General features: G+C 42.4%; 1 protein-coding gene across 2 annotated transcripts in view; it reads right to left on the minus strand.

The window, feature by feature from the left end:
- Positions 1-7,694, minus strand: part of lhfpl2b (LHFPL tetraspan subfamily member 2b) — a 251,811-nt gene extending 244,117 nt beyond the window's left edge. For both annotated transcript variants that reach the window (XM_028805713.2, XM_028805710.2), the window contains exon 1: positions 7,420-7,694. The gene's annotated coding sequence lies outside the window, so the exon portion shown is untranslated. The remainder of the gene's footprint in view (positions 1-7,419) is intronic.
- Between the last annotated feature and the right edge of the window lie 15,013 nt (positions 7,695-22,707).

Below are 22,707 nucleotides of genomic sequence, written 5' to 3' on the forward strand. Positions count from 1 at the left end.
TCCAAACTTCTGTCGGAAAGAGCCCCTTGTGCTGTTTGACATGAAGACCGACTAGTCGTCACTCTTTAGCTCCACACGGTTAACATAACCCAAGTCGTTTGCCATCACAGAAAGTAAGAAATAACATAAATGGGAGCAGATTATGCAAGCAAGCTTGTGATGTACAGGAACAAAAGACAGCAAATGGATATGGACATTCAAGAATAATTTATTAGAGTAAAGCAAAGGAGAAAAAAAATTAGAGGAACGCAGCCTACAGCTGACAAAGGAAATCCAACACCAAGACTTGAACAATGCATTGCGAGTGACTGTAGTCATTGGGTTGCCAAAGACAAGCCTGTGATCTAAGACCCTGCCCTACCCTCCAGTCAGAAAGACACAATTCCCTTTAGAAAAAAGTAAAAAAAAATTGGAAATTACAAAATAATGACCAGAGTCCAGTTACTTTCAAAGAGCGCAAAATGCCAATTCAGCAAAACTTTAGAATTGTGAGTGCAGGCTGTAAAAGACGGCCGTTCACAACGCATGTGTGTCAGAAACATGCGGTGGCTGCAGTAAAGGTTTGCTTTTAGTTGTAAACGGCAGCACACAAAAGAAAACAAATTAGGGAGCTCTCATCCCACGAGCTGTTAGCAGTCATGACAACTCGGCCGTGTCTCTCAATTCACCGTTTGAATTTAAACATCGCCTTTTCACAGCTGACATTCAGGATTTCTACCAGGTCAACAACCAGGTCTGCAAAAGCAAATAAGCAAACCAGAGAGACCAACAATGACAGCATCCACTGACATTCTGCATTATATGGCAAACAGCAGTCACACTGAAGGCTTTGTGTCCCATGATGAGCCGTTCAACTAATACGACAGCTGGATGGTCTTCTCTGCAACTCAAAGACAGAATCCCAGATCTTAGCTCAATGGATCTCACATTAATTGACATAAAGGTAACATACTAATATATAAAGGGCAGCATGCAAAACCCACGATTCATTTTTTTTGTAATACATAAACCATGTCTGTTAAAAATGCTTTTCTGGAAAATGCACCAGTGGGGCGGAGGCAGGGCTTGCTGTGCCATCCAGTTCTTCTCAGTAGAAGACTCTTTTTCAATGCAGTAAATTGGCTCCTTTCATCAGTTTGAAGCTCATGGTGTAAAAGGTGTATCTGCCTCTGGCCTCTTATTCCATGTCTACCCTCAGACCCACCTGGGAAGATGTTTGTTTTTCTGACCTGAACCCTGCAGACACCTCGTTCCCATGTTGCCACATCACAATTTAGGCTTGTACTGATTGTTCGTCAATATAACAGCCTGGCATATCAACTGACATTCCAACGACATGAAAGCAGCAGTAAAATGTACCTGGATTGAGTATCACATTCATAAGAGGCCCAGTCCTAAAGTACAATATGGTCATCTGTCTGTAGCCAAATGAAAAGAAAAAGTAGACGATCTCAGCTAACGGATATGGTGGTCCACAGTCTATTACCTGCACTACATACCTTAACTCAAGTTTTAAATTATTACTCACCATAATGAAGATGGGTCATACAACTTATTCAAAAAGATTACAAAACATGCATGACAAATTTTCACATTGTCCCTTTAATCGACTGTCGGTGTTAGCACAGGGACTTGTGCAGCTGCTGCTTTCCAGATCCTGCATCCTGGACTCAAATCTTGCATTATCTGTGTTGCACTTGCATGGTCCCCCTGCACATTGGTGGATTTTCCTTCCATATCTCTAAAGATGTGAATGTTAGTTTAAATGACTCATATGTGACCGGCAACTTGGGGATGTTTGTATTCTGTCTTGCCCTGAATTGAACTATATAAATATATATATTGTGACAGATAGGGGGCGCTGTCATCCCCTTGAACCCTCAGACAATACGCCAGACACCAGATGAAAGTCCAAGAATTTAATTTAATAATTCTAATAAAGTGCACAAAGCACCCCCACTCCACAATAATCCACAATAAACAATCAATAATCATCCAATAATACACTATTCCTCCACTCCCCGCAGCTCAGTCACCCTTCCTCCCAACTTGGCTCACTGCTTTGGATTTCCCACAGTCCTTTTAAAGTCCTTGACCCGGAAGTGTTTCTGTCCCTCAGTCCTTCCGGGTCGGGTGAAAACTCCTTTCCTTCAGCCCGGAAGTACGTCATTTCCTCTGTCCCTGTGACTAGGACGTACTTCCGGGTTATACAGAAAATACAAGTCCTTGAGCATCCCTGCAGCATCCCCTGGCGGCCCCCATGGTATCCAGCAGGGCTGTGATGAAAGACTCCCAGTTCCATGATGCCCTGCTGGAATTCGGAGCCCCTACATGTTGCAGGGATGACTCCATCTGGCGGCTTGGGGATATTGGCCGGGATAAGCTGCCAACCATATTCTACAATATACATACTCATACATACATATTCTCACCTTCCACTTTATTAACTGTTTGTTAACGCAAATATCTAATCAACCAATCACATGGCAGCAACTCAATGCATTTAGGCATGTAGAAATTGTCAAGGTGACCTGGTGAAGTTCAAACCGAGCATCAGAATGGGGAAGGTGATTAAAGTGACCCTGAACGTGGCCTGATTGTTAGTGTCACATGGGCTGGTCTGAGTATTTCAGAAACTTATGATCTACTGGGATTTTCGCACACAATCACCTTTAGGGTTTATAGAAAATGGTCCGAAAAAGGGAAAATATCCAGTGAGCGGCAGTTCTCTGGGCAAAAATGCCTTGTGACCAGACTGGTTTGACCTGATAGAAAGACAACAGTAACTGAAATAACCACTTGTTACAACTGAGGTGTGCAGAAGAACACAACATGCTGAACCTTGAAGCAGATGGGCTACAACAGTAAGAGACCACACCAGGTGCCACTCCTGTAGGCTAAGAACTGGCAACTGTGGCTACATTTCACACAGGCTCACCAAAACTGGACAACAGAAGCCAGGAAAAATGTTTCCTGGTCTGACGAGTCTCGATTTCTGCAGCAACATTCTGATGGTAGGGTCAGAATTTGGCATCAGCAACATGAAAGCATGGATCCACCCTGCCTTGTATCAACAGTTCAACAGTGGTGGCGGTGTAATGGTGTGGGCGATATTTTCTTGGCACACTTTTGGGCCCCAAATGAGCATTGTTTGAATGCCACAGCGTACCTGAGAATTGTTGCTGACCATGTCTATCCCTTCTGATGGCTACTTCCAACAGGGTAACACGCCATGTCACAAATCTCAAATCATTTCACACTAACTGAATAGTTCAAAGAGGAGGCTACTCGTATCAATGTATGGAGTGTGGCACACAAGGGAGGTGCAGTTTTCAAGCTTCTTGTTCTTTGTCATTTATAAGCGAGATCAAAACTACAAGGGGGACTCAATTCAGACCCTCCCCACCCCATCTCTCTTCGAACTTATATGAATGTAAACTTACTGGTCAGTGCAAAAAATGAGGGAAGTGTGCAATTGTACAGCATAGCGGTTGGAGGGTGAGGGGGGGCGCATGTACAGACAGGCTCAGGGAACGACGCAGCTGTAAAACTAGGGGGGCAGCTGGGATTAGAAGGAGTTATCCGTTATTTAATTCAGAATGGTTTTGGCACTGGTATTGAGGTCCAAGAGCTGGTATCAATCCTGAAGTCAAACTTTTAGTACCAATCCAACAGTAGTGCACAGCGGGAGAGTATTAAAACATTACTGAACCTCTGAATTGAAGACCCATCTCTCTACTCAATCATTGTTCATTAAGCAACAAGTTCATAACCTCCAAGTTTTTCTTTGGCCGTTTGTGAAGCCACATTGGTGAATTGAGCGCAGAAAAAAACACTTCAGCTGATCGTAAAGACTGCCCAGCAGATCATCAGCTGTTCTTTATCCTCTCTGGATTAACTGCACAGCTCTCGCTGCCTCAGGAAAGCAGAAAACATCTTCAAAGACTCCTCACACCCCGCTCATGACATGTTCCAACTGTTGCCATCAGGTAAAAGATATAGGGGCATCAAAACAAAGACTAATGACTGAGTAACAGTTTCTGCCCTGTTGCTATTAGGGCACTGAATGTCACCTAATCACCTCCAATGCAGCAGTGCAATAGATGACGTCTTGTGCAATAGTGTTCATGTGCAATTAAGGTCTTATATTGAATGTTGCGTTCTACCTTATTTCTTCTTATCCTTTTTTTTAATTATATTTTATTTATATTTTGACACCGCAGGGACTGCATCTAATTTCATTGCATTTGTTACAATGACAATAAAGACATTCTGATTCTGATATTTGCATTTCAGATGGGCCCAAATATGACATATACTTTCCATCTGATATTTTTCACACACATTTCCTTCTGTTTTAATCACTAGATGTCCACTCTCCACAATGTTGAGGCATCGTATTCGGTGAATGAGCGTTACTGGTCAGGACTCCTAACCAATCAGGTTTTCAATCACATATCAGTGCACTCTGCTTTCATTCACAAGACAGTTTTTCAGAAGTGGTTTATTTAGCAACATTTTAGCATGAATACAAGTGTTTGGAATTTTGCGAGCGTACAAATAGACAGCTGTGAAATAAGTGACACGAGTAACGCTTTGATATTGTTTGCTGTTTATAAAGCACTGATTCCCACTGTATCAGGAAATATGTTATCTGTATGAGGTAAAAAAAAATTATCTTGGCCATAACTACAAACAACACGGACAAAGTAACAGATAAAAAAAAAAATGCTCATTTCTGGAAGGAGTATTTCTTTAACATAAAATTCTTAAACCCATTTAATCCCATTCACACTCTTGACAGGCCGGAGCATAACCTGGTTGAACTGAGTATAAGGCAGGAATCACTCCTTAATGAGGCTCCAGTCCATCACAAGGACCACATGGGGAAAAATCACAGATTCCTCTAAAACACATGTGTTGGGGGATGAAAACTTGAGGACAGCACAGAGGAAAAGCGACAGAGATACAGGGAGAACGTGCAAATTCTGATCAGATAACAAACGAGCATGGAATTAAGCCCAGGTCACTGCATCGATGAGGTAGCAACACTAACCACTGCACCGCCGTGCTGCCCCCACCATGAAATGAAATCACCTGAAAACATTTGGCTTCTCTCCACTTGGATTTTCAATTCAGCCAAAAAAAAAATCAGTCAACACCAGCAAGCAAACAAATAACACATTGACACTCACAAAATCTAAACAACTTCATCAGAAAAATAAAAAAGGTGGGCATGATTAAAGATCTGAAGTTTCACTTTGTAATTTTTGCCTCATGTTATAAAACAAAAAACATTCAAAAGTTAAAGCTGTTGAATCCACTGTGACAATCCACGCCTGGGTCAGGCTGCCTTAAAGGGGCGAAAACCAACAGGGGCCCCACAAAAGGCTCAGGGCACGAACTTGGACACCTGCTCTTACAGCGGCATTTAAATAAACCTCCTCTTTCTCTTAATAAACAAAACATTCACTTGGCTGTTAAGGTGACTTCTCAACTTTTAGTCTCTGTAGATTATTTTTATGGCCTAAAATCTCCCTTATAAGACTGCGTATTCCTGAGGAGCGAACGCCAAACTGAATGATGAACAGTGAATTATTGTGACACTCACATTACTTGTGATCCTTTAAACCTAAGAGAAGGTAAAGCAGCAGTCAGACTATGCAAGGGACTCAAAACTGCTGCTGTCAGCTTAGTCGCAACAAAAGCCCACCATCACCTTGGTCCTCCAGGATTGCGATGCACTGCGCTGGTCAAACCCGCCAAACAAAGCTTCAGTCCTGGTCCGCTCAGATGATGTCTGAACACTCAGAGGTTACTTTATGATCCATCTATCCATTTTATAAACCTGCCTAATCCAATGGTAGGGATCCACATATCCTGGCAACACAGGGGCACAAGGCAGGAACCATTCTTGCCAACAAAACCACTAGGGTGTTACCCTGAGTGGGCATTTGAATATGTAGGGAGGGCAACTAAATGCCAAAATAAAGTAAGTTTTTGTCATTGGGCGAGCACCAAACTTAAATGGCAAGAAACAACTTCAAACGTATTTGTTCAGGAAGCCATTTAACATTCTGAGCCTTCTTTCAATTTACCCTGTCTGTCCAGGTGCTCAGGAGGGTTTGCGTTTGCATCCCAAATAATGTCATTTGTTCATTTTTTTTCTTGTAGAATTTTATATTTTTATTCTGATTTATTGCTTCTTTGTGCGATTATTTTATATCCAACATTATGCATACCAAGTTATCCATTTTGAATTTCTGCGTTGGGCTTTGAGCATGTGCAAGGCGCTATATAAATGAAAATGTGTTTGTATTAAAACAGCGCAATTCACAGTATTTATGCCCCATCACAAAATGACACTTGCGTCTAACAATTCAGTTTACTTTTGCGAACAGGCTGAAATATCCAAGTACCAAACATTTTTTTTCATTGAGTAAAACAGTCAAGCTGAGTGAACGGCCTTTCCGTTGCACCCGAGCGCACCACCGGCGCCTGCCATTTACACCAATCCGCTGTGCACATCCGGACACGGCGATCCACCCGGTGGTTAAAGGCGGCACCTCTCGGCCGTCAGTGCCCTGCACCTTGGCACGACCCCCTCCACACACGTCTAACGACGCTTAAAGACGACCCCCGGCCACTCTGTCCTTCCCTAGAGTGTAAGCTGCCACGTAACTCTGCACAGAATAGCGGCGAGCCGCTCTGTTCAGCACCGGAAAGCCCAACGGTGGTCGGATCACAGAAAAGCGCACAACTCCAAGTGAGAAACCGCACAAAAAAAGCGACGTGGTCGATGCAGATTCGGAATTACAAAATAAAAGTGTGAAAATTTAGAATTAAAACACTTCGGTGCAGAGGAAAACAAAAGGGGAAATGCGCGATGGTCTGCATGCGGACTCCTGTAAGCGCGAGCTGGCCACCCAAGATTCACACCGCAGGCAGTGACGACCGATAGATCCACACACAAAGCCACCATAAAACAGTGATCTGGTGACTCAAGGATACGGCGATCGGACCACAACACCGTAAGAGCAGCCCGGTCGATGTGACAAGAAACTCTTTATTTGAGCCAGTGAGCGGCTCACCACGAACTAATATCTCACCATAGGCACCCCTCCTAAGTGAGGGGCTGCCAAGTTCCACACCTAGGAGGACGGCGACCTGCCACGCCGCTGCCTGCTCTGCTGACATCAGTGTCCCCGAGGCGCACGCCCCAGTCATGCACAATCGTGCGAGTCTCCCTTGCAGGACCAGCGTCCCAGCGCGGACACTTTGTTTGAAAGAAGCTGCAAAGCGTACGAGGGGGCTGCGCCCGAACCGCGTACCGTGAAAGTACAAACCTGCCAATGCAGCCTGGGAGACCCGGGTGTTTATTTACATTTTCCGTTTAAAACATTTTTTGTAGTCACTTACCGAACCCGCCGCGGTGTCTGTCCCGGTTTGGAATTCGGGCAATGAATGGACGCGTGGCCGCACGTGAGATCCGCTCTGCTGCACGGTCTGCGCCCGGTCCTCAAATCGGTTCAGTCGTTCCGTGAGTCCTTGATGGCTCCCTGCTACTCGCACACACTTCTCCTTCGAAAGCTTCCTTTCCTCGCACCGCGTACTTTCTTCTCCATTCAACGTGTGTTGAGACTTGCAAGGCTTTCTGCGCTCACACACTCAGTCGGCATCCCGGCCCACAGACCGAGTGACGTCACAGTTTCCCCCGCCCCCTTCCTGGGGCTGCCGGGGAGAAGAGGGGGGAGTGAATGTGTGGGACGCTGTCACCGCTCAGATACGGAGATGGGGAGACGACGTGGAGGACGAGAATGCGACTCCGTGCGTCTGGCTGCACAGCTGCTAGTAAGAATGCATTTTCTAATATATGCTAATATGAAAAATGAGCACATGTATATAGATAACTCCGAAAAATGAAAAGCATTGAAAAAATAGCGCCTAAAAAAGAGAAATGGGAGTATAGCTCCGACAAAGCAAACACGAAGTGGTGCATAAGCGCCAGTTCATACATTGACACAACGGTAAACATGATAGTCATAAAATGCCAAAACGTGATTATTGATCAACACCTTTTGAGACAGAATTGCCAATTAGCCAAACCAGCACATCTTTGAGGATGTGGAAGAAAAGGTGGAGTACCTGGAGAAAATGTCATCCAGACACAGGAGGAACGCACAAAGTTCAGGCAGACTGCAGCCAGAAACCAAGGACACTGGATCCATGAGGTGGCTGCACCATCCTCATTCTGATTTAAGATTAAAAAAAAAACCACAATTTAACGTTTCTTCTACAAGCCAAGAGGTGCTGAATAAAGGAGACTTGGATTGATTTGTCTATGCAGCAAACTTGAGTACAGAGAACAGCATAATGGTAGGCTACTAGCTGTGAAAGGCTAAGGACTGGTTGCTCTCCATGTATTTTCAAACCTGTTTAGTCCAATTCAGGGTCACGGAGGCCGTACATGGCGTGCCAGTCCACTGCAGGGCAAACACACACACCTCCATGTTCACTCATATGTGAGCAGTTTAGAGTTGCCAGTTTGCCTCACCTGCATATGTCCGAGATAAGAAGAGAACATTCAAACTCCACACAGGCCCAGGATTAGGATTCAGTCCTCTGGTGCTGTGATGCAGCAGTGCTATGCCACCACGCCGATTAATCTGGATTGCTTGGAGTGTTCGTTTGTCTTCACTCTGTAGGTTAGCACACCATAGTTACTCACAACAAGTGAGTTCCTCCCCAGTCAGGTGTATTTGGACTGCGATCAACTGAAACCCCAGACAGATGGTCTCCATTGAAGTAATTCTGTAACATCTAAAACCAGTTGGCTGCACCAGTGAGGATTTAGAGATGTTATATTAAAGGGCTGAATACTCACATGAACAACTTTGTGTTTTATATTGTAGTACTAGGGTGTTGTACCGTATTAGCCATTATGATGTAGTGAAAAGTCAAGCAAAATGACATCTTTTATTGGCTAACTAAAAAGATTACAATATGCAAGCTTTCGAGGCAACTCAGGTCTCTTCTACAGGCACCATGTAATCCTGTTTTATCTTGGTAATTAATTTGGATCATTTTGCAGAAATCAGTTTTCACTTTGACATGAAAGTCTTTTTCTGTTGATAAGTCACAACAAAAACTTCCAGCTGTATGCTTCACTTTTTATTCCCACTGCATGTCCAGTTCACTTGCTTTTTCATCACAGCCCATCCAGCCTGATGTCCTCACCCAGACTCTTCATACCAGAGATATTCGTTCTGCTGCTGTTATCTTATTGCAGCCCAAGTGGTCTCCGGCGTCTTTTACCTCTCAAACCAGCAATACCACACCGAGGCAGTGCGGTTTATCGCAGTATTGAGTTCATCCTTTTTCAAAACTGCTTTGAATCACATTTCCGTTTTTAAGTGAATTATGAATCCAACAAGACTTCAAGGCAACGGGCCAGCCGCAGTGCTCTGACTTAGCATTTCAGCACTGGCAGTGTCTGAATTGCATATATAGGGGGCCGCAGGACCCCTGACATTTACATTACCATTTATTTATTTGGCGGATTCCTTTATCCAGCTTACTACATTTACAATTCATTATGTTTCTTTTGTTTTTCCAATTGGAGCACAGACAGGTCAAGTGATTTGATCCCACAACCTCACAGTTTGAAGTCCAGACTCTTAGCCACACTGCCTGACACATTATAGGTGAGAATCAGAGCAACTGCATTTGCTCTCAGGTACAAGATCATGGAGGCCGCAGCCTGCGCTGCACCTCAGATCAAATCCTGCTGCAGTTTCGGACTCTGTGTCTGTTTGCTTTTTCTCTGCATGTTCACATGGGTGTTCTGTGGATGTGCAAGAATGTGGCCTGTGATGGACTGGCATCTCATCTGCAATTGATTCCTGCCTTTTGTCCGATCTGTGATAGGCTGTACCTTAACTGTGACCACGTTTGTGTGGGTGCATTAATTCCGTTGCACAACCCAAAATTTTCATGATAGGTTAATTGGTGACTCCAAGCTAACAAGACGTGAGTCAAGGTGGCTGTATCAGGTACTCTGTGATGGAATTGCTGCCCTGTTCATTGTTGGTTCCATCCATGTGCTTCTCCTGGGTGAGACAGAGGTCTGTTACATGCAAATCTACTAATAGATAGGTAAACATGAAAGGCACTATATAATGGACATGAATAGCACAAGAAAAATAGATGGATGGGTAGTGTGATGGATGGTGGGGTCACACTGGTATCCAGGCCAGGGCCGAGATGATCCCCATCCCCTTACCTGGACCTCCCAAGACCACATGGTCCCCCAACGTAGCCAGTATGCCCATTCCTGTGTTCACCATTCCTGTGCCTGCAGGGCATGCTGGGAGCTGCATACTGTGCTGGCTTCCATGGGTGCCACCAGGGGAAGCTGCAAAGGAGAGTTGTCCCTACTTTTCGAGGCTCCCACCTGACCCGGGAGTGCTTTCTGCTTGTAATCTACAACACTGTTAAGCCTTAAAAAAGAAAAGAAAATGATATGGTAGACACATACAGTGCATATATGTAGTTAGGCCCATAAATATTTGGACAGAGACATCTTTTTTCTAATTTTGGTTCTGTACATTACCACAATGAATTTTAAATGAAACAACTCAGATGCAGTAGAAGTGCAGACTTTCAGCTTTAATTCAGTGGGGCGAACAAAACGATTACATAAAAATGTGAGGCAACTAAAGCATTTTTTAACACAATCCCTTCATTTCAGGGGCTCAAAAGTAATTGGACAAATTAAATAACTGGAAATAAAATGTTCATTTCTAATACTTAGTTGAAAACCCTTTGCTGGCAATGACAGCCTGAAGTCTTGAACTCCTGGACATCACCAGATGCTGGGTTTCCTCCTTTTTTAATGCTCTGCCAGGCCTTTACTGCAGCGGCTTTCAGTTGCTGTTTGTTTGTGGGCCTTTCTGTCTGAAGTTTAGTCTTCAACAAGTGAAATGCCTGCTCAGTTGGGTTAAGATCAGGTGACTGACTTGGCCATTCAAGAATTTTCCACTTCTTTGCTTTAATAAACTCCTGGGTTGCTTTGGCTGTATGTTTTGGGTCATTGTCCATCTGTATCATGAAACGCCGCCCAATCGATTTGACTGCATGTAGCTGGATTTGAGCAGACAGTATGTCTCTGAACACCTGAGAATTCATTCGGCTGCTTCTGTCCTGTGTCACATCATCAATAAACACGAGTGTCCCAGTGCCACTGGCAGCCATGCACGCCCAAGCCATCACACTGCCTCCACCGTGTTTTACAGATGATGTGGTATTCTTTGGATAATGAGCTGTTCCACGCCTTCTGCATACTTTTTACTTGCCATCATTCTGGTAGAGGTTGATCTTGGTTTCATTTGTCCAAAGAATGTTTTTCCAGAACTGTGCTGGCTTTTTTAGATGTTCTTTAGCAAAGTCCAATCTAGCCTTTCTATTCTTGAAGCTTATGAGTGGCTTGCACCTTGCAGTGCACCCTCTGTATTTACTTTCATGCAGTCTTCTCTTTATGGTAGACTTGGATATCGATACGCCTACCCCCTGGAGAGTGTTGTTCACTTGGTTGGCTGTTGTGAAGGGGTTTCTCTTCACCATGGAAATGATTCTGCGATCATCCACCACTGTTGTCTTCCGTGGACGTCCAGGTCTTTTTGTGTTGCCGAGTTCACCAGTGCTTGCTTTCTTTCTCAGGATGTACCAAACTGTAGATTTTGCCACTCGTAATATTGTAGCAATTTCTCGGATGGGTTTTTTCTGTTTTCACAGCTTAAGGATGGCTTCTTTCACCTGCATGGAGAGCTCCTTTGACCGCATGTTGTCTGTTCACAGCAAAATCTTCCACATGCAAGCACCACACCTCAAATCAACTCCAGGCCTTTTATCTGTTTAATTGATAATGACATAACGACGGACTTGCCCACACCTGCCCATGAAATAGCCTTTGAGTCAACTGTCCAATTACTTTTGAGCCCCTGAAATGAAGGAATTGTGTTAAAACAATGCTTTAGTTGCCTCACATTTTTATGTAATCGTTTTGTTCACCCCACTGAATTAAAGCTGAAGGTCTGCACTTTAACTGCATCTGAGTTGTTTCATTTCAAATTCATTGTGGTAATGTACAGAACCAAAATTAGAAAAAAGTTGTCTCTGTCCAAATATTTATGGACCTAACTGTATATATATACACACACGCACACACAGAGTGCCACAGGGAATCAGGAAATTTTGGAACTACAGTAGGTGTTGGTGACCCTGGGGCATCGCCAGTTATTTGGGAGCAACGCAACCTCGGTTAGAACCCCTTGCCATTAGTTATAATGGAGCAGTGGACTGGAGTGCAATGAGCGTTCATGTGAAAGCCTTTTATAAGAATGGTGACAGTCTGACTGCTGCGCAAAGGGAATTTTGGCGTCATTACCAGTTAGGACATCATGATAGTGTCCCACATGCTCATGCAATTACAGCATGGGTTTGTAATTTTGAAGAAACGGGTTCAGCCTTAAAAAAGAAAGCCCCAGGTGGAGCCACTTCGCATACTGCCTGACAATCGATGGCAGCTATTCGACGATTGTTCAGAAGGCGCATCATTTCACACATCAGTGACACTCCATGTCCTGCGAAATCCCCAGATCTCACTGTTTGTGATTTTTTTCTGTGGGGATACAGTATCTTAATACCGCACACGTCCTGCAACCACTGCTGAACTAAAAAGAAGGATTGAAGAGGAAATTACTGGCATTCGTCTTGACTTGTTACGTCGAGCAATGCAGAATTTCCACAACAGGCTGTCAAAATGTGATATTATTCGTGCATGGAACGTCAATTTAAAATTTCCCATTTCCCTGCACCACCCTTTGTATATAAAATGTAACAAAACAGAGTGAAACAATCCTGCTCGTGGTCACTACGAGCACAGCGCCCACCTATGTTCTGTTCTGGTCACCTAATGTCCTGACACCAGAAGTGCTCTTAGGTCCGGCATAAAACAGGCTGCCTCCATTCACTCGGGGAGTCGGAGCTGAGAGGAAGGAGACAACACTCATCAGGAGGAGTGAAAGGTGGAACAGAAAAGAAAGGATTGTATTGTTACGATTGGGGAAACAAGACTTGTGGAAAGGTACTTTGTTTAATAAAGAATACCTTAACTTGAACCTGGACTATCTGGGTGTATTTATGTCTGGGGATTTGGGGCTCAACAACACCCTCTAGTGGCTATGATAGACAGATGTAAGTGAAAGACACTATATGATAAATATGACTGGCACAATATAGATAGATACATAGATAAAAAGGCACTATATGATAAATAGACAGATAGAAAACGCACTATATTACAGATAGATATATATGAATGGCACTATATAATAGATAGATAAAAGGCACTAAATGATATAGATAGATAGATAGATAGATAGATAGATAGATAGATAGATAGGAATGGCACTATATAATAGATAGATAGAAGGCACTAAATGATATAGATAGATAGATAGGAATGGCACTATATAATAGATAGATAGAAAGCACTAAATGATATAGATAGATAGATAGATAGATAGATAGATAGATAGATAGGAATGGCACTATATAATAGACACATACAGTAGAAGTGAATCTGGCACTTGGGTCCACTATAGTGACATCACTTTGATCATTGTCACTCACTATTTTAAAGTCATTCAAAAAGACTTCCTTTCCAGTTGTTATTCTTTGGCAACGATACAGAAACATTAGGAAAAAAAATAATACATAATATTTTTGGAAGTTTGAGTTTCTTTACTTTGGATGTAAATCAGAGCCATGGCTGCAGACATGGGGTTAACCTGTGGCGATGCAATCTGAGAAACGACTCACAAAGTAAAGTCATCAGGCCGCCAGCAGAATAAATGAACACCACTGAGGCAACTGTGATTTGCTAGACATTCCCCCATAACATTCATTTTAATAAGACAGTAAACATTTAAATGATAATGGGTGTGTGTGTGTATGCTTGTGATATATTATAGAGAACAAACACTACAAACTGTAGCCCTATGTATTTAATACACTGTGGATTTTGAAAGCATTCATACATCATCACTTTCTGCACATTTTATTGCATTTGCCATTTTTGCACATCAGTCTACACTCAATAACCCATAATGACAAAGTGAAGACATTTTTTCATTAAAATTTTGTAAATTTATTAAAAATCTAACACTGAAACCTCTCATTCCAGTAAGTAGCCAGACCCTTTGTTGCGGCACTCCAAATTGTGGTCAGATGCATCCTGTTTGCTTTAATTGTCCTTGAGATGTTTCTAGAAGTTGATTGGAGTCCACCTGTGGCAAACTGAATCAAGGACATCATTTAGAACGGCACACACCTGTGTATATGAGGTTCCACAAGTCACACTGCATGTCAGGACAAGAACCAAGCCATGAAGTCCAAGAAAGTCTCTGTAGACCTCCGTGATCTGATTGTGGTGAAGCAAAGATCAGAACAAGGGGATAAAACCATTTCTAAAGCTTTGAGTGATCCCAGGAGCACAGGTGCCTCAATAATTGTGAAATCGAAGCAGTTTGGACTCTTCCTAGAGTTGACCATCCTGTCACACTGAGTATCTATGCAAGAAGAGACTTGCTCAGGGAGGTGACTAAGAACCTAATGGTCACTCTTCAGAAGTTCTCTGTTGAGATGGGAGGACTGAAGCCTGAAAGCACTTCTTTACACAAAGACCTGTGGGACTCTGGAACAAACTACCAAGCCATGGAGTTGAAGCAGAAACCTTGACAACCTTTAAGAAGAATCTGGATGAGATATTAGGGCAGTTGAGCTATTAGCTAAACAAACAAGCTCGATGGAGTGAACAGTCTCAACCCATTTGTCAAATTCTTGTGTTCTGTCAGCAGAACAACAATCACGGCAGCACTTCATCAATCAGGCTTTTATGGTAGAGTAGCAGGACAGGAGACACTCTTGAGTACAAGACATATGACAGCTTAAAGGATTCTGAGAGCATGAGGAAGAAGAGTCTCTGTCCCGACGAGACAAACATTAAACACTTTCAAGCACTGTGTCTGCTGATGCCCAGGCACTATTCATCACTTGCCTAATAATCCCTTCAGTGAAGCATGGAATTGGTAGCATCATGTTAAGGGGTGCCTCTCAGCAATAGTGACAGGATGGCAGTTCCGGATTGAGGATGAATGAAGTGAAGTATAGAGAGGTCCTGAAGAAATCCTGCTCCAGAGTGCACATGACCTCAGACTGGGGTGACAGCTCACCTTTTGGCACAGCAAGGACGTGAAGCATACAGCCAAGAAATTGCTGGAGAGGCTTTAGTACTCTGATTGTTCTTAAGTGGCCCAGCCAAAGCCCAAACCCCACAGAACATCTGTGGAGAGACCTGAAGATGGCAGTTCAGAGACGCTTCCCATCCAATCTAATGGAGCTTGAGAGGATCTGCCTGGAAGAATGGAATAAACTGCCCAAATCCAGGCATGAAAAGTTTGAAGAGACTTACCCAAGAACAGCCAAAGCTGTAACAGCTGCCAAAGGGGCTTCTACAAAATATTGAATTATGAGTCTGAGTACTTATATGAATGGGAGATTTAAGTTTTTGATTTTTGCATGAATTTGCAAACCTTTCTGAAAACAGGTTTTCACTTTGCCAATATGGGCCATTTTGTGTAGAGTGATATGCAGAAATGGCAAATGTATTCATTTACAATAAAATGTAAAACACAATGAAGTGTGTAGGAAGGGAAGGGCTCTGAATACTTTCTGACTCCACTGTAAGTCGTGCAACCAATTCTAAGATCACAGGGACACATTGGGCACACTTACAACAAACTGATCAATGGAGTGTCCACTATTAGCTTAACATGCACATCTTCCGGATGTTCGATGAGAGCAGAGTGACACAGAAAACAAACAGTTTCAAAGAGGGAGAACATACAGACATCACACAAACAACAACTCATTCTCCTGGAACTTTTTGGCAGCCCTTTCACCTGGAATCTGCTCATCACTTAGTACACCATGTGACCAGGTCCATAGCCTCACCTGAGCCTGCTAAGAGCTCAGTGTCCATGTTTAGCCACACCCCATTCCATATGCAGCAGCAGCAGAAGCTACTTGTCTTTTAAATGACCACCAGGCTCTGCAGCGTTTCTCTCACATCTCCTGTGGTTCTCACCTTTTGATATCATCTGCGTGGAAATACAAAATGTCATCCTGACGTTCTCCTGCTCTCTGGAGAAAGGTCCTGCTGCAGGCCACTTTTGAGGCTTTCTGGCGACTGATCAATCAGCTTCTACAACCAGAGTTAAAAATACTGTGGGAATGGCCAAAAAATTCTAACTGCTCCGCAAACTGTTGTTTCTGGTGTTTGCCCAGTCTATGCTGTTGATATCACAACTACATATGAAAATAAAAACTGATTTGTTTGTGTCGTTCACACAGAGAACCACAGACACATCAATAAATTAACAAGTAGTATGGTCGACAGTAGGACCTTAGGCACCTTCAGACTTGAGTTGACGTTATTTTGGCAGAATTTAGTGACTGAGATGGACGAACTCTGTTCAACTGAATGGCCTGTTCTCATCATAGTTCTTCTAATGCTCTAATTAGCTTGCATTGTAGTAAAGCATCCTGTGGTGGCACCATATTAAATACAATTCATTTTTGCTACTTCTTATTTCATGTTGCATTGTAATGTATGTAAATAGTAATATTATTTATTGATTTTATCCTCATTAGTCTTTACATTTAACACAGCATTGTTTTCTTGATTGTTGTGTAAAACTTCTTGCCCTGGAATGAATTTTTATTATGATGCAATGTAAGTGGCACATGGGATGGACGGGCATCTTGACCAGGAGAGGGGAATGTTCCTTACAGGGAGGCTCCAAGTGGACTGACAGGCATCACGACAGAGAGAAAGAAAGGTGCCGTACCCAAACAAGACTCCCCAGATGGAAGGATGGACATTCCAGACTAAGGAGAGGAAGATTCCTTACCTGGACAGGAAGCCCCAGGCAGATGGACAGGTGTCTCACCCAGATATATTTGGAGTACCTGCCCTGATTGGGATAAAAGGGAAGGACAGGGAAGGACTGTCTCAGAGGGCTGGTTATTCCCCCAGGACACTAGATGGCAGTGGCCCTGGATATCAGTGCCTAGTCAGAAACCAGTAGGGCATGCTAGGAAATGTAGTCCGGTAACGCAGCCCTGCTGGGGTCCATGGGCTCTGCAAGAAGGCACCGCGGGGAGTCACACTCCCTGTTATGGACAACTTCCATATGACCTGGAAGTGCTTCAAACAGGAAAAAGCCCGGGCACCAGAATTACTCCCGGATCCTCAATAAAATGGACCATGCTGCCTTGTTCAGGTGAGTCGGAGCTGGCAGGACGGAAGGCAACAATCGACTGGAGGAGAGCAGTGCGGTAGAGGGAGGAGAGGAGGAGAAAGAGAAGAAGAAATGACTTGTTTTGTGCTTGTGTTTACAAGGTCTGCAATAAACATCCTTTATTTGAACCCAGGACTGTGTTGGTGTGTTCGTGTTTGGGGTTTGGGGCTCATTGGCAGCCCATAACTTTCACAGAAATTTATTACTTGATGCTGTACTGTAATAATTTTTGCTTTGTAAAGTGCTTTGCAATTGCATTATCTAAAATAAAGATTGATTTATTTTTGTTGCACTAATTTGTCTATTTGATACCATGTTGTAATCGTCTTTAATGTGTAAAGCACCTTATGAAGGTTCTATTTAAAACAAAAATAAATTCTGATTAGATTTGATTCTGCATGGTAATATTGTTTGCTGTGTGTACTACCTTGCAACGACATTACATAACAATATTGCAGATATTTCATTTGTTTCTTACAGTACTGTATTTTTGTAGGCACCTTGCATGGCATTATATAAACTAAATTTCTTTTCCAACAGCAGTGTTGATCTGTGAAATTTAAGAAAATCTTTTTCACAGTGAGTTTGCTGGGTTTGTTTGCCAAATATTTCCCTGAAAATTCACCATGTGGCTGGCTTACGCAAATTACTGTTTTATCCCAGAGCCTCATGATGCTTTGTGAGGCCAGTGAGACATCAAATAGCTGTAACAGCCATGTTGGATGGGGATGGCACTCCCTGATCTAAACAAAGTACCCGAACTGAGCTTTCATGCATGTATCCTCTAAGCAAATTCCATCTCACAACTTGCCTGATCTGTTTTGCACATGCGTGAATAAGTTATGGTGTATGCACACGTGTGTGATGTCACCACCCGATCAGCACTCCAGCCTGATTTGCGCACCACATGTGTTTAAAAAATGAAAAGCAAACTCTCAGTATTTTTGTCTGAAAGGTATATTAGCTGACCATAATAAGAATATTGTGAGGATACTTCATTGTTCTGTACAGACTCATTGCAGCTGTGTCTTCACTGCCTGCATGTTGTGCTCCTCACTGTGTAGTGCAGATCGGGTAGTGACACGGACAGCCCACACCCCAAGTTTATAATGCAGGTCCTATGAATCCAATGCTCTTTTGGTGCTGGTTAGTCGCAGTGATAGGAGCTCAAGAGATGTCGAGAAGGGTAAAGGACGCAGAGTATTGTGGACATGGAGCACAGTTTTACCTCAGGGAGGCGCAGTGGTGCATTGGTTAGAACGGCCGAACCTCCTCACAGCTCACGTCACATCTCTGGCCAGACTAACCAGTCGAGCACAATTGGCAGACTCTAAACTGGCCCTCAACAACATTTACTACTTCAGCACATTTTTATACACAGGATATTGTACAAAGTGCTTTAAAACATGTCAAAGAAATATATACAAGAAATGAAAAATTAGGTAGGAATAATAATGAATCAATGAATTATTATGGACTTACATAAAATGGATATATAATTAGTAGAAAGGTAGATTCCTTATACACAATATCATACTGTAAGTCTCTATGGATGAGTCCAGTGAGAAGATCAGATGGCCGGGAGGACAGAGGGAAGAAAAAAAAAAAAAAAAAAAAAAAAAAAACTCCAGTTAAGCTGGGAAAAAAAAAATCGCACAGGTTCCAAGGGCAAAAGACCACCCAGCCCCACTGGGCATTTCACCTAACAGAATTTTTCTTGAGTCGTTCCTTCCTAGGTTTTTTTTTGGTTTTGTCTTAGAGGATTCAAAATAGTTGGTCTCATGAGAAGTTGGGGTATCTGCTTTCATTCAAGCATCACAGGCGGCTGCACAGGACTCTGATCAGATGGTGGTGACGCAAAAAAAAAAAAAAAAAAACCTATAAAAGAAAAATCGGGAGTGGTCTCCCCTCGACTTTCTCGTATACTCAGATATGGGGATGGATATTTGAGGAGTAAACTACAAGACAATTATTATATTTGTATATTATGTACATTAAAGAACCATCAACAACAAATCAAATCAAATTAATAATATAATCAACAATTACAGTAATCCCTCCTCCATCGCGGGGGTTGCGTTCCAGAACCATATGTTTATATGGTTATTTTTATACTGTCATGCTTGGGTCACAGATTTGCGCAGAAACACAGGGGGTTGTAGAATGACAGGAACGTTACTCAAACACTGCAAACAAACATTTGTCTCTTTTTCAAAAGTTTAAACTGTGCTCCATGATAAGACAGAGATCACAGTTCCGTCTCACAATTAAAAGAATGCAAACATATCTTCCTCTTCAAAGGAGTGCGCGTCAGGAGCAGAGTCTGTCAGAAAGACAGAGGAAAGCAAACAAATCAATAGGGCTGTTTGGCATTTAAGTAAGCGAAGCACCGCGGCACAAAGCTGTTGAAGGCGGCAGCTCACACCCCCTCCGTCAGGAGCAGAGAGAGAGAGACAGAGAAAAACAAACAAGCAAAAATCAATACGTGCCCTTCGAGCTTTTAAGTATGCGAAGCACCGTGCAGCATGTCGCTTCAGGAAGCAGCTGCACAGAAGGTAGCAACGTGAAGATAATCTTTCAGCATTTTTAGACGAGCGTCCGTATCGTCTAGGTGTGCGAACAGCCCCCCTGCTCAATCCCCCTACGTCAGGATCAGAGAAAGTCAGCGCAAGAGAGAGAGAGAGAGAAAAGTAAGTTGGGTAGCTTCTCAGCCATCTGCCAATAGCATCCCTTGTATGAAATCAACTTGGCAAACCAACTGAGGAAGCATGTACCTGAAATTAAAAGACCAATTGTCCGCAGAAATCCGCGAACCAGCAAAAAATCTGCGATATATATTTAAATATGCTTACATATAAAATCTGCGATAGAGTGAAGCCGCGAAAGGCGAAGCGCGATATAGCGAGGGATTACTGTATTATAAAAGTAAAGTTGAATAAATCAAATTTTGCAGCTGCATGAATAAAATGTAAAGTACAACTTCTGGTTAACGGAAATAGCCCAAAAGTTGATAGAAATCTACATTTTTTACCTAATACTTGTATGCAAAATTTGGTTGACCTAAGTGAAAAGTGTTCTCAAGTTATTGTGCTTATATACAAACACACATAGACAGACATAATTACAAAACTGGTATTTTCAGACTCAGGAAGGTCTAAAACATCGAGATTCATCAAAATCTCGAGGTCAAATTTTCCTGTACTTCATATATGAGAAAGTAAAAAAAGAGAAAAGCAGAGATTAATAAAGATTGCAAATCCATGAAGGATCTGATAAGTCTATGCAGGTACAGTCTATAGGAATAGAACTAAAATATAGTTATGAAAAAGCCAAATTAAAAAATTATTTTTTTAGAAGTTTTTATTTTAATGTTCCACACTATTAGCCTGGCGTATCTCTATGGGTTAAGTATTACAGATTTTTGGTGCAAAACAGCAAAAGGCCACCTCACCACTTCTTTTATGCTTGAATTTTAGAATAATAAGCGGTCCGCTATTCAAAGATCTAAGGTTATGAGTTGGAATGTACACTCCCAAGTTAGAAGAAGGAGCATACATACCATAAGCGGTATTTTAAAGGCAATTCTAAAGGATGCAGGTAACCAGTGTAATGATGCCAAAACTGGTGCGATGTGTTCAGATTTTCTTTTTCTAGATAAGATTCTGGCTGCTGCATTCTGCACTGATTGATGTCTTTCTTAGGTAGTTCTGTAGGAGTGCATTACAGTAATCTAGTCGACTAAAAACAAAAGCAGTCTAATTTTTACAATGTTCCTTAAATGCAGTCCTAGTAATCTGGTTAATGTGTACATTAAAGTTTAGGTCAGAGTCCATGATTTTACCTAAATAATTCTTTTACTTCTGTCTTGACTTTTAATGCTAATGTTTTATTTCTTAGTCCTTCACTATTTCCGTTTTTGTCAACAAATAAGATTTCAGGTTTTTCCTTATTTAGCTCGAGGAAATTACTACTCATCTATTCAGGAATTGGATTTGAGAGGCCAGAGCATCAGGGTCATCAGGCGCTATGGATAAGTAAAGCTGCACGTCATCTGCTTAGCTGTGGTAGCTCAACTTGTGATTTGAGGTAATCTGACCTAATGGAAGCATGGAGATTGAAAATAACAGTGGGCCCAGAAAAACAATATAATGGACCTCCAAACTACAATCACCACAAATAACAGAATTTTCTGCATATCAAATAAGACTGAGACCAATTTAAGATGCTCCCAGAGAAGCCCACCTTTTGTCTAAGGCGATTTATAAGAATACTATGGTCTCAAGTCTATGAGAACATTAACAGATATGACGCCTCTGTCCACATTAACCCTCAAATCATTTACTACTTTAACCATAATGGTTTCTGTACTGACTGATTGAAACTTATCAAGAATAGAATGCTTAATCAAGTAATAATTTAACTGCTGAAAAACTGCTGTTTCTAGAATTTTATTTATAAAGGCAGACTAGAAAAACTGTCAAGTACAAAGAAGTCGAAATAATTATTCTTAAACAGGAGTTCTAAAAACTGCAGTCTTTAGACAATCTGGGAAGACCCCTGATATGTAATGACAAGTTCACTCTGTCAAGTACAGCATCAATGGACACATTGGAGTCGTCTTTATAAAAGCACATAGTTTAGTTGAGAAATAGGAAAACCTATTTGAGTGAAGGAATTAAATTCACTAAACAGAGCATGCTGGGGTTTCAACAGGATTCATTTTGGAGGGGTGTATTGTATCCATCCATCCATCCATTTTCCAACCCGCTGAATCCAAACACAGGGTCACGGGGGTCTGCTGGAGCCAATCCCAGCCAACACAGGGCACAAGGCAGGAAACAATCCCGGGCAGGGTGCCAACCCACCGCAGGGTGTATTGTATTAACATCTAATATCTTTTATTTTGTGTTTAAAATATTTGGCAAAAGCAGCCTCACAGGTTTTGCTTAAAGTTTCCTGGGGATTCAGAATCCTAATTGGTTCATCAGAATCGCAGTACGACTTGCTCAATGTTGTTGTTGGTGTTGGACGTGGACGCACATCCTGCTCCTTCTTCATGGTTAACACTTGTCCAACCATTTTTGAACTTCTCAATCTGTTCATAAACACTCTGCCATGGTAAACATGGCCTCCATATTGTGCAGAAATCCTTCTATGGATTTCAGCCCATGGTGCGCCTTCAGCCCTGAAAAGAGGATGGCTGCTTGCTGGTTGATGCAAATGGAGAGTGGAGCGGCCATGTTGAATTAAATTATAGAAGCTAAGAGTTAAAGCAAGCAACAAG

This window comes from Erpetoichthys calabaricus, chromosome 7 (genome assembly GCF_900747795.2).
Source record: "Erpetoichthys calabaricus chromosome 7, fErpCal1.3, whole genome shotgun sequence".
Taxonomy (NCBI): domain Eukaryota; kingdom Metazoa; phylum Chordata; class Cladistia; order Polypteriformes; family Polypteridae; genus Erpetoichthys; species Erpetoichthys calabaricus.